This window comes from Loxodonta africana, chromosome 4, assembly GCF_030014295.1.
Source record: "Loxodonta africana isolate mLoxAfr1 chromosome 4, mLoxAfr1.hap2, whole genome shotgun sequence".
In the NCBI taxonomy this organism is placed as follows: Eukaryota; Metazoa; Chordata; class Mammalia; order Proboscidea; family Elephantidae; genus Loxodonta; species Loxodonta africana.
In genome coordinates, this window is record NC_087345.1 from 38,652,719 (window position 1) to 38,663,723 (window position 11,005).

The following is an 11,005-nucleotide window of genomic DNA, read 5'->3' on the forward strand; positions in this document are numbered from 1 at the left end:
AGTAAGTTAGTGTTCAACTTCTTTTAATCAGCATTATTGACATGGGCTTCCACTAAGTACATGCCTTCAATAACCCCATAGTATATACTGAATAAAAAAAAACCAAACCCACTGCTGTCAAGTCGGCTCCGACTCAGCGACCCTATAGGACAGAGTAGAACTGCACCATAGAGTTTCCAAGGAGCGCCTGGCAGATTTGAACTGCCAACCTCTTGGTTAGGAGCCATAGCACTTAACCACTATGCCACCGGGGTTTCCATATACTGAATAGATGGGCATAATTTAATCCTATCTGTATACTTAAATTGATGGCAATTTCACAAATTCTGCAATACATATCTCTGATCATATTTTTATGTGCAACTAATATAATTGTTTATTTTTAAAATTTTACACTGCTTTAGGTGAAAGTTTACAGAGCACATTACTTTCCCATTTGATAAGTTTGTACCTAAAGTATTCCATGACATTGGTTGCATTCCCCTCAGTGTGTCAGCACTCTACCCATTTCTGCCCTGGGTTCCTCGTTTCCTTTTGTCTGGATTTTCTACTCCTTCCTGGCTTCTCATCTTTGCTTTTGGGCAAGTGTCCTCTTGATCCTGTATAATTGGTTGTTCTAAGGACCACACCCCTCTCAGGTGTTATTTATTTTACGGGCTTGTCTATTAATAGTTTGGCTGAAAAATGTTCTGTGGGAATGACTTCAGTTCCAGGTCAAAAGGGTATCTTAGGGCCATAGTCTCAGGGGTTCCTCCAGTCTCTGTCAGACAGGTAAGTCTGATCTTTTTTGTGAATTGATCTTTTGTTCTACATTTTTCTCCCTCTCTGTCTGAGACCCTCTGTTGTTATCCCAGTCAGAGCAGTCTAGTTGTAGTGGGGTACTATCTAGTTCTTCTGGTCTCAGAGTTGTGTAGGCCGTGGTTCATGTGACCTCTTAGTCCTTTAGACTAATTGCTCCCTTGAGTCTTTGGTTTTCTTCACTCTCCTTTGCTCCGATGGGAAGAGATCAATAGTTGTATCTTAGATGGCTGCTCACAAGTGTTTAAGACCCCATATGCAACTCACCAAAGTAGGATGCAGAACATTGTCTTCATAACTATGTTGTGCCACTTGACGTATATGTCTTCTGAGTCTATGGAACTTCACCTATGAGCCTAGGAACTCCGTCTCACAAAGGTGTTTGGTTATGTCTAAGAAGTTTCTGTGACCGTGTCCCTTGTGTGCTCTATTGTCTATATTAGTATACATCCAGCACCTACAATGATGTATGTAGAAATATCCACAGCCAAACCTATATCTGCAGGTGGGTGTGCTCCCTTACACTCTCCCACACCTTTTTAGGATATCTATCTACCTGTGTATCCATTTGTAAATTATTGTTTGTTAATACTATTGCTGCAGGATTGTCTATGTTACAGTATTCTTGTGTTCCTCTCAATGTCTTCCTTTGCACTGGTCATGTTGTGCTGACTGCTCCCATATTGTATATTGCCTTTCCCTTTACCAAAATAGGTGTCCTCTATTTAGTAATTTTTCCTCCCTCACCTTCCCAACCCTGGTAGCCATCAAATAATTTTTTTTTTTCCTTTTGTATGTGAACCTTTTCTTATTTTTTTATAATAGGGGTCTCATACAATTTTTGTCCTCTTGTGATTAACTTATTTCACTCAGCAAAATGTCATCCAGATTCATCCATGTTGTGAGATGTTTTGTGGATTCATCGTTATTCTTTATGGTTGCATAGCATTCCATTGTGTGTATGTACTACAGTTTCTTTATCCATTTATGCATTGATGGGTACTTCGGTTGTTTCCATCTTTTTGTGCTTGTGAATAATGTTGCAGTGAACATGGCTGTGCATATGTCTATTCGTTTCACGGCTCTTATTTCTTTAGAGTATATACCTAGGAGTGGGATTGCTGGGTCATATAGTATTTCTATTTCTAGCTTTTTGAGGAAGTGCCATACCATTTTCCATAGTGGTTGTACCATTTTACATTCCCACCAGCAGTGTGTAAGAGTTCCAGCCTCCCCACAACCTCGCCAACATTTGTTATTTTCTATTTTTTTGATTAGTGCCATTGTCAGGGTGAGATGGTATCTCACTGTAGTTTTGCATCTAATGGCTAATGATCACGAGCATTTCTTCATGTGTCAGCCACCTGAGTGTCTTCTTTGATGAAGTGTCTCATCATAGCCTTTGCCCATTTTTTAATTGGATTGTTTGTCTTTTTGTGGCTGAAGTGTTGAAGTTTTCTATAAAATTGAGAGATTAGAACTTTGTCGAATATGTTGTAGCCGAAAAATTTTCCTCAATCTGTAGGTTCTTTTTACCCTTTTGGAGAAGTCTTTTGATGAGCTTAAGTGTTAAAGTTTTAGGAGGCTTACCTAGTTCATTTCTGCTGCTTGTGCATTTTTTGTTATGTTGTTACTGTATTTATGCCATATATTAGGGCCCCTAATTTTTTTTTTTTTAATGTTGTCCCTAGTTTTTCTTCCATGATCTTTATAGTTTTAGGTTTTATATTTAGGTGTTTGATCTATTTTGAGTTAGTTTTTGCATGTGGTGTGAGGTAGTGTCTTGTTTCATTTTTCTATAGATAGACATCCAGTTTTGCCAGCAACATTTGTTAAAGAGATGGTCTGTTCTCCATTTAATGGACTTTGGCCCTTTGTTTAATATTAGCTGTTTATAGGTGGATGGATTTACGTCTGGGTTCTCAATTCTGTTCCATTACTCTGTGTCTCCGTTGTTGTACCACCTCCAGGCTGTTTTGACTGCCGTGGCTGTATGGTAGGTTCTGGATCAAGTAATGTGAGGCCTCCTACTTTGTAATTCTTCTTCAATAATGGTTTACTTATCCAGGGCCTCTTTTCTTTCCATGTAAAGTTAGTGATTAGTTTTTCTATCTCGTTAAAGAATGTTGTTGGAATTTGGATCGGGATTGCATTTTATCTATAGATTGGTTTGGGTAGTGTTGACATTTTCATAATGTTAAGTTTTCCTATCCATGAGCATGGTATGGTTTTCCATTTATGTAGGTCTCTCTTGGTTTCTTGCAGTAGCATTTTTTAGTTTTCTTTGTATAGGTCCCTGGTTAGATTTATTGCTAAGCATTTTATCTTTTGTGGGGCTATTTTAAATGGTATCGTTTTCCTAATTTCTTCTTCAAAGTTCTCTTTGTTGGTGTAGAGGAATACAACTGATTTTTGTATGTTGATCTTGTATCCTGCTACTGTGCTAAATCCTTCTATTAGTTCCAGTAGCTTTCTTGTGGAATCTTTGGGATTTTCTACGTATAGGATCATATCATCTGTGAATAGAGATAGTTTACTTCTTTGCCAATTTGAATGCCCTTTATTTCCTTTTCTTGCCTTATTGCTCTAGCTAAGACTTCCAGTACTATGTTGAAAAAGAGTGGTGATAATGGGCATCCTTGTCTGGTTGCTGTTCTCAAAGAAAATGCTTTCAATTGCTCTTTATTGAGAATGTTGGCTGTTGGTTTTGTATAAATGCCTTTTATTATGTTGAGGAATTTTCCTTCCATTTCTATTTTGCTGAGGGTGTTTTATCCGGAATGGGTGTTGGACTTTATCAAATGCCTTTTCTGTGTCGAGATGAATATGTGATTTTTTTAATTTATATGGTGAATTATGCTGATTGATATTCTAATGTTGAGCCATTCTTCCAAACCTGGTATGAATCCCACTTGGTTGTGATGTGTAATTTTTTTGATATGTTGTTGAATTCTATTCGTTAGAAGTTTGTTGCAAATTCTTGTGTCTATATTCATGAGTAATATCGGTCTGGAATTTTCTTTTTTTGTGGTATTTGCCTGGCTTTGGTGTCATGGTTATACTGGCTTCGTAGAATGAATTTGGGAGTGTTCTTTCATTGTCTATGCTCTGAAGTAGTTTGAGTAGTATTGGTGTGAACTCTTCTGTGCATGTTTGGTAGAATTACCCAGTAAGGCATCCCAGCCTGGACTTTTTTTTTTTGTTATTGTTAGGGAATATTTTTTATTATGTTTTCAATTTCTTTTTTTGTTACGGATTTTTTTTTTTTTAAACCTCAGTTTGTGTTAGTTTAAGTAGGTAGTGTGTTTCTAGAAATTTGTCCATTTTCTCTAGGTTTTCAAATTTTTGGAGTACAATTTTTCATGGTATTCTGTTACGATTATTTCAGTTGGATCTTTTGTGATGTCACCCATCTCATTTCTTATTTGAGTTATTTGCTTTTTCTCCTGCTTTTGTCAATTTGGCTAGTGGTTTGTCGATTTTATTGATCCTTTCAAAGAACCAACTTCTGGTCTTGTGGAGTCTCTCCTTTGTTTTTCTGTTCTCTGTTTTGTTTATTTCTGCTCTAATCTTTATTATTTTCTTTCTTCTGGTGACTGTGGGATTTTTTGCTGCTCTATTTGTTCGAGTTGTAAGGTTAATATTTTAGTTTTGATCCTTCTTTGATGTGCGCATTTATTGCTATAAATTGGTCTCTGAGCACTGTTTTTGCTGTGTCCCAAAGTTTTGGTATGTTGTGTTTTCATTCTTATTTGATTCTAGGAATTTTTTAATTTTATATTTGATTTCTTCTATTACCCAGTGGTTTTTAAGCAAGGTGTTACTCAGTTTCGATGTATTTGATTTTATTCCCTTGTTTTTCCTGTTATTGATTTCTACGTTTATATCATTGTGATCAGGGAAAATGCTTTGTACTATTTTGATATTTTGTATTGAGGCTTGCTTTGTGGCCTAAAATGTGATCTATTCTGGAGAGTAATCCATGTGCATTGAAAAAGAATGTATACTTTGCTGCTCTTAGGTGGAGAGTTCTGTATATGTCTATGAGGTCGAGTTTTCCGGTTGTGGCATTTAGATCTTCTGTATCATTGTTGACTTTCTTCCTAGTTGTTCTGTCCTTCACCAAAAGTCGTGTGTTGAAATCTCCTATTATTGTGGAACTATTTCTCTTCAATGCTGTTAGCATTTGTTTTATATATTTTAGAGCCCTGTCATTGGTTGCATATATTTGTGGTAATGTCCTCTTGGTGGATTGGCCCTTCAGTCATTATATAATGTACTTATCGTTTATGGTGGATTTTGCCTTAATTTTATCAGAGATTAATATTGTCACTTCTGCTCTTTTTTGGTTATTGTTTGCTTGATATGGAGCCTTAGGTCTACAGTGGTATCCTAGGCTGGGTTCTCTAGAAAAGCAAAACCAGTAAAGTATATATATAAATATATACAGAGAGATTTATATCAAGGAAACAGCTCACTCTATTGTAGGGGTTGGAACTTCCCCAGTCCTTGAATCAGGACAGAGGCCTTTTCCAATTCATGGAGCTGCAGAAGCTGGTGAACCCAAGATGAGCAGGTCAGAGAGCAGAGCTTCAGCTCACAGGCTATGACAGTCGAGGAATCCCCAAGGTCGGCAGGCAAGACTGCAAGGTTTCTCTTGGGTCACATAGCTGCAGGGGCTGGCGAACCCAAGACAGATAGTTTGGGGAGCAGGAGTTTTGTTCGCAGGCGGTGAAGATCAGTGAATCCCAAGATGGACAGGTAAACTGCTAGCTCAAGTCCCAAGAACCAGAGGTCAGACGGGAGATAGCTGCTGGATCCAGAATAGGCCAAAAACCTTTGCAAGGCAAGCAGAAAAGGAAGTAGGTGGCGGAAGGTGGAGAAATGAAGGCTGAGGGGGTGGTGAGCTGCCACAGGCCCCACCACCACCAGTACCACTCAGCAGATTCCATCATGGGGGTGATGATAGATCATATTTCAACAGGGAAGTGATCACAACATTATAAAACTGCCAAAACACTGAGAATCATGGTCTAGCCAAGTTGACACACAATCTTAACCATCATAAGTGGTTAAGTGCCTGGCTGCTAACCAAAACATTAGCAGTTTGAATCCATCACTTCTTGGAAAACCTATGGGGCAGTTCTACCATGTCTTATAGGGATGCTATGAGTCTGAATAGACTCAACGGCAACCATATGGTTTTTGGTTTGCTTGATATATTTTTTTCCTTTGAGTTTTAGTTTATTCATGTCTTTGTGTCTAAGGCATGTCTCTTGTAGACAAAATATTGACGGGTCTTTTATTTTAATCCATTCTGCCACTCTTGTCTCTTTACTGGTGCATATAAGCTATTTGCATTCAATGTGATTATTGATGAATTTACTGCTGTCATTTTGTTATCCTTTTTTAAAAATTTTCTATGCTGAGTTCTTTTTGTTTGCAGATTTTTTTTTTCATTTCTTTCATTGTTGATTTTGTGCTTACTGAGTCTATGTTTTTATTCTTTTTTATTTTGATGAGTAGGTTAAGTTTCTTTGTGGTTACCTTAAAATTTACCTTTATCTTTCTCAGTTTAAACTGAGCAGTCTTTTATCTCTTGATACCACTTTGACTTAACTGCACCATTTATTCCCCCTTTTTGTTGTAACATTATCATCATTGACATCTCTGGTTCCCTGTTTTCAGTCTTTTACCTTTGTTTTATTTTTTGATGTTGGTTTTTTAAAAATTTTTATTGTGCTTTAAGTGAAAGTTTATAAACCAAGTCAGTCTTTCATACAAAAACTTAACATACATCTTGCTATATACTCCTAGTTGCTCTCCCCCTAATGAGACAGCACACTCCTTCCCTCCACTCTATTTTCGTGTTCATTCAGCTAGCTTCTGACCCCCTCTGCCCTCTCATCTCTTCTCCAGACAGGAGCTGCCCACATAGTCTCATGTGTCTACTTGATCCAAGAGCCCACTCTTCACCAGTATCATTTTCTATCCCATAGTCCAGTCCAATACCTGCCTGAAGAGTTGGCTTTGGGAATGGTTCCTGTCTTGGGCTAACAGAAGGTCTGGGGACCATGACCTCTGGGGTCCTTTGAGTCTCAGACCATTAAATCTGGTCTTTTTATAAGAATTTGGGGTCTACATCCCACTGCTCTCCTGCTCCCTTGGGGGTTCTCTGTTGTGTTCCCTGTCAGGGCAGTCATTGATTGTAGGCGGGCACCATCTACTTTTTCTGGTCTCAGGGTGACGTAGTCTCTTGTTCATGTGGCCCTTTCTGTCTCTTGGGGTCATAATTACCTTGTGTCTTTGGTGTTCTTCATTCTGCTTTGCTCCAGGTGGGCTGAGACCAATTGATGCATCTCAGATGGCCGCCTGCTAGCATTTAAAACCCGACGCTACTCTCCAAAGTGGGATGCAGAATGTTTTCTTAATAGATTTTATTATGTCAATTGACCTAAATGTCCCCTGAAACCATGGTCCCCAAACCACTGCCCCTGCTACACTGGCCTTCGAAGCGTTCAGTTTTTTCAGGAAACTTTTTTGGTTTAGTCCAGTTGTGCTGACCTCTCCTGTATTGGCTTTATTTTTGAGAACTCTTGTCTGAGTTTGTAGCTGGCTGATGCTGTCCTGTGTCCTAATTTCAGGTGGTTGTGTGATGTGGGTTCTCTGTCCGAGGGACTCCCTTTAATATTTCTTGTAAGGTTGGTCTGGGTTTTATAAATTTGCCTGATTTCTCTTTATCTGGAAATGTTCTAATTTCAGCATCGTATTTGAGGGACAGTTTTGCTTGATATGTAATTTTTCATTGGCAGTTTTTTTCTTTCAAGGTTTTATATATGCCATCCCATTGCCTTTTTGCCTGTGTGGTTTCTGCTGAGTAATAAGAGGTTAATCTTCTTGGTTCCTCTTTGGAGGCAACTTTTCATTTTTTCTAAGGTTCTCAGGATTCTTTCTTTCTCTTTGGTTTTGGCAAGCTTGATTATGATATGTGTTGGTGACTTTCTTTTGGGTTCTGTCTTGTATGGGGTTCATTCAGCTTCATGGATGGATATCATCTCGTCTTTCATGATATTAGGGAAGTTTTCTGCCAGCGGATCTTCTGAAAATTCTTTTTTTTTTCCCTCCTCCTGTTCTGGAATTCATGTAAATTTTTCCTCTTGATAGTGTCCCACATAATTCTTGGGCTTTCTTTGTCTTCATTCTTTTTTTCTGATTTTTCCTCCAACAAATTGATGTCAAGGAATTTTTCCTGTATTTCATAGATTCTGTCTTCCATTGATTCAGTTCTGCTTCTATTGAGTTGTCTACTTCTGCTATTTTATTCTTTATCTTTTGGATTTCTAGTTGCTGTTTTTATAGCTTTTTCTGTATTTTCCTTGATTTTGTGTTTTATCACTTTCTTGACCTCTTGGATAACCCTATATATTAGGTTTTTGAATGCCTTATCACATAATTCCATTACCATTTTTTCGTCTGGAAGGTTTTCTGGTTCTCTATTTTGGTCACTTGCTGGAGCCATCCTGTCTGGCTTCTTCATGTAATTTGATATAGTCTGTTGTCTCTGTTCCATTAAAGTGTTTATTTATTTTTTGGATGTTTGTTTGCTGCACCCTGATTTTTTGTTTTGTTTTGATATATATGAGTAGGCAGAAGTGTGTGTTACTCTGGTAACAAGTCTGGCCGCACTGGAGCTCTCATCATCTGTTTCCAAGTGAGTGGGGCAGCAGCTCAGTATGTGAGCGAGGGTCTGTGGTCTTGTGGGTTGGCTGAAGATATAGCAGGTGTTGCTGGTAAGGTGATATGTCTGTCTGGCCAGTCATCTGGGCATAGGTGCAGGGAGTGTTCTCACTGGTCACTAGTTTGGATGTTGTGTGTGCGCACTGCTGGTTGCTGGGTGGTTGGGGTGAGGGTGTCTGGGTCATCGGCCACCAAGTGGTTGTACAAAAGCTCTCAATGACAGTCCTGAGTGGACAGGGCTCCATGGGGCTACTAAGAGTGGGTACAAACCTCTGGTTGCAGGGGGTGTGGTGGTGGTGTGGAGGGTGAGGCAAAGGGGATGTCACCAGCCCATGGGTGCCTGCTAGGAGGGTGTGTTACTGTCTGCTAGAGCGCAACTAAGTGGAGGGGATGCTTCTGGCCCCTGGGCGCCTGGCGTGGGTGGCTGGGCATAGGAGCAGGCGCCACTGGTCCTTGGGCCTCCAGTGCAGTAGGCTGGGTAGAAGAAAGGGTGCCACAGGGTCCTGGGCCTCTGGCATCAGCAGCCAGGTTGATAAGTGGACACTGCCAGCTCCGGTGCCTAGGCTTAGGAGTGGTCACCACTGGTTTGCAGGACCCGGGTGTGGGTGAGTGGACCACAGGCTCCTGGTGCGGGTGGGTAGATAGAAGGAGGTGGTGCCACCGGATCATGGGCCCCTGGGGCTTTGGGTGGGTGGAAGAGGGAATGCTGCTGATCTACATGCCACTGGCATGGGCGGATAGAGAAGTGGGCACTGCCATTTCTCAGGCCCCTGGTGCTCATGGCTGGGCCAAAGGGCAGGGCGATGGTGGGTGCCACTAGACCGCGACCATGTGAGGGGTGGGAGGTGCATGGATGAGGTGGGGACACCATGAGTCCACAGACTTCTGGCACAGGGGACTGGGGGGATGTGGTGGGTGAGGTAAGTGATGTTAACTTTTGCAGGGTGAGGAGCACTCTGCCTGGCTCTGGATGTTGGTGCAGAGTCCTTTTTGCTTGGCTGCACCAGGTGATGGGGGTTTCACCTGCAAATGCTCCTTACTTTGTGTCACTATGCTCACATTGTGCATGTTTGCCTGGCAGGGCACTGACCATAATTCTCTGGGTCTGCAGTTTTTGTACAGTCTCTCATTCTACTTGGTACTTAGTCTGATTCTTCATCCTTCCTTTGATGCTCAGGGTTCCAAAGCTGTCATCTATAACCAATTCACTTGTTTTCTCAGGTCTTTGTTGTAAGAGGAACATTTTAAGGCGTCTGACTCTTCCACCATCTTGGACTACCTCCATTGTCCAATTATTTCTGTTGACTAGATTCCCAAAGGTGAAGTGTTGGGTGAAAGGGTATATGCATTTTAAGTTTTGGCAGTTATTACCCAGTTGTCCTCCAAAAAGCTTTATCAGCTTAAGTGCCCAAACTCTAAACACAGTTTTTAATGTCTGTATAGTATTCCATTATGTGGGCATATTACATGTTAACTGTATCTCTTTTATAGTTTTTATTTCCATGTCTTATCATTTTAGTAGTGTAAATCTTTGTTCATATTCCTGTAGATAGGACAGATTCATAGTAGGATAACTACTTGGCCCAAAGGCATGTTTATTTTTAACATTCTTGATACACACTGATTGCCAAGTACTTATCTTTTTATCTAATTTAAGGAATAAATTTGAGAAAAGCAGATTTACAGTGCTTTTATTAATCTCTGACACTGGTGTCTGATAAGAATCAGGAAATGTGTTGTCCAGAAGTAGAATTCCACATTAAAAATGCAGAAGAGTAGTTTTCGGGAACATAATTTGTTGAAGTCATGTCCAAGTAGAGGAATTTAAGACTGGTTTATGGCAAAAAGGGCAATGGTCATTCAGTGGTAGAATTCTCACCTTTCACGTGGGAGACCCAGTTTCGATTTCTGGCCAGTGCACCTCATTGCATAGCCACCACAGGCTTGCATGTTACTATGATGCTGAACAGGTTTTAGCAGAGCTTCCAGACTGACTGACTAGGAAGAAAGGTCTAGTGATCTCCTTCTGGAAATTAACCCATGAAAACCCTGTGGATCACAATGGCCCTATCGGCACCTGTGCATGAGGATGGCACAGGATCTAGTAGTGTTTCTGTTGTGTGTGGGTCAATGGTAGCTATCAGCTGTTTCTGGCAAAAAGACATAGAGCCTTTGAGTAAATTTGAGTCCTTGCTATGTCTTAGTAAGATAGGCCTTAGGACTCCCTTCATATTACTACTAGAATCTATGTAATAGCACCAGTCAGGAAGGTATGAAAAATAAGGGAGAAAGTAGCTCCAAGTCTGACTTTTGCTCTACAGCTCCATATAAAATGTTGCAAAGTATTTTGTAGGGGATATTTTTAAATAAGATTTTATTCCTTTGAAGATGGTGCACCTAAGTCTGTAAATAAAAACCTTGAAAGGCATTTTAGGATCTTCTGATGTAAAACTAAACACCGAAGTCACTT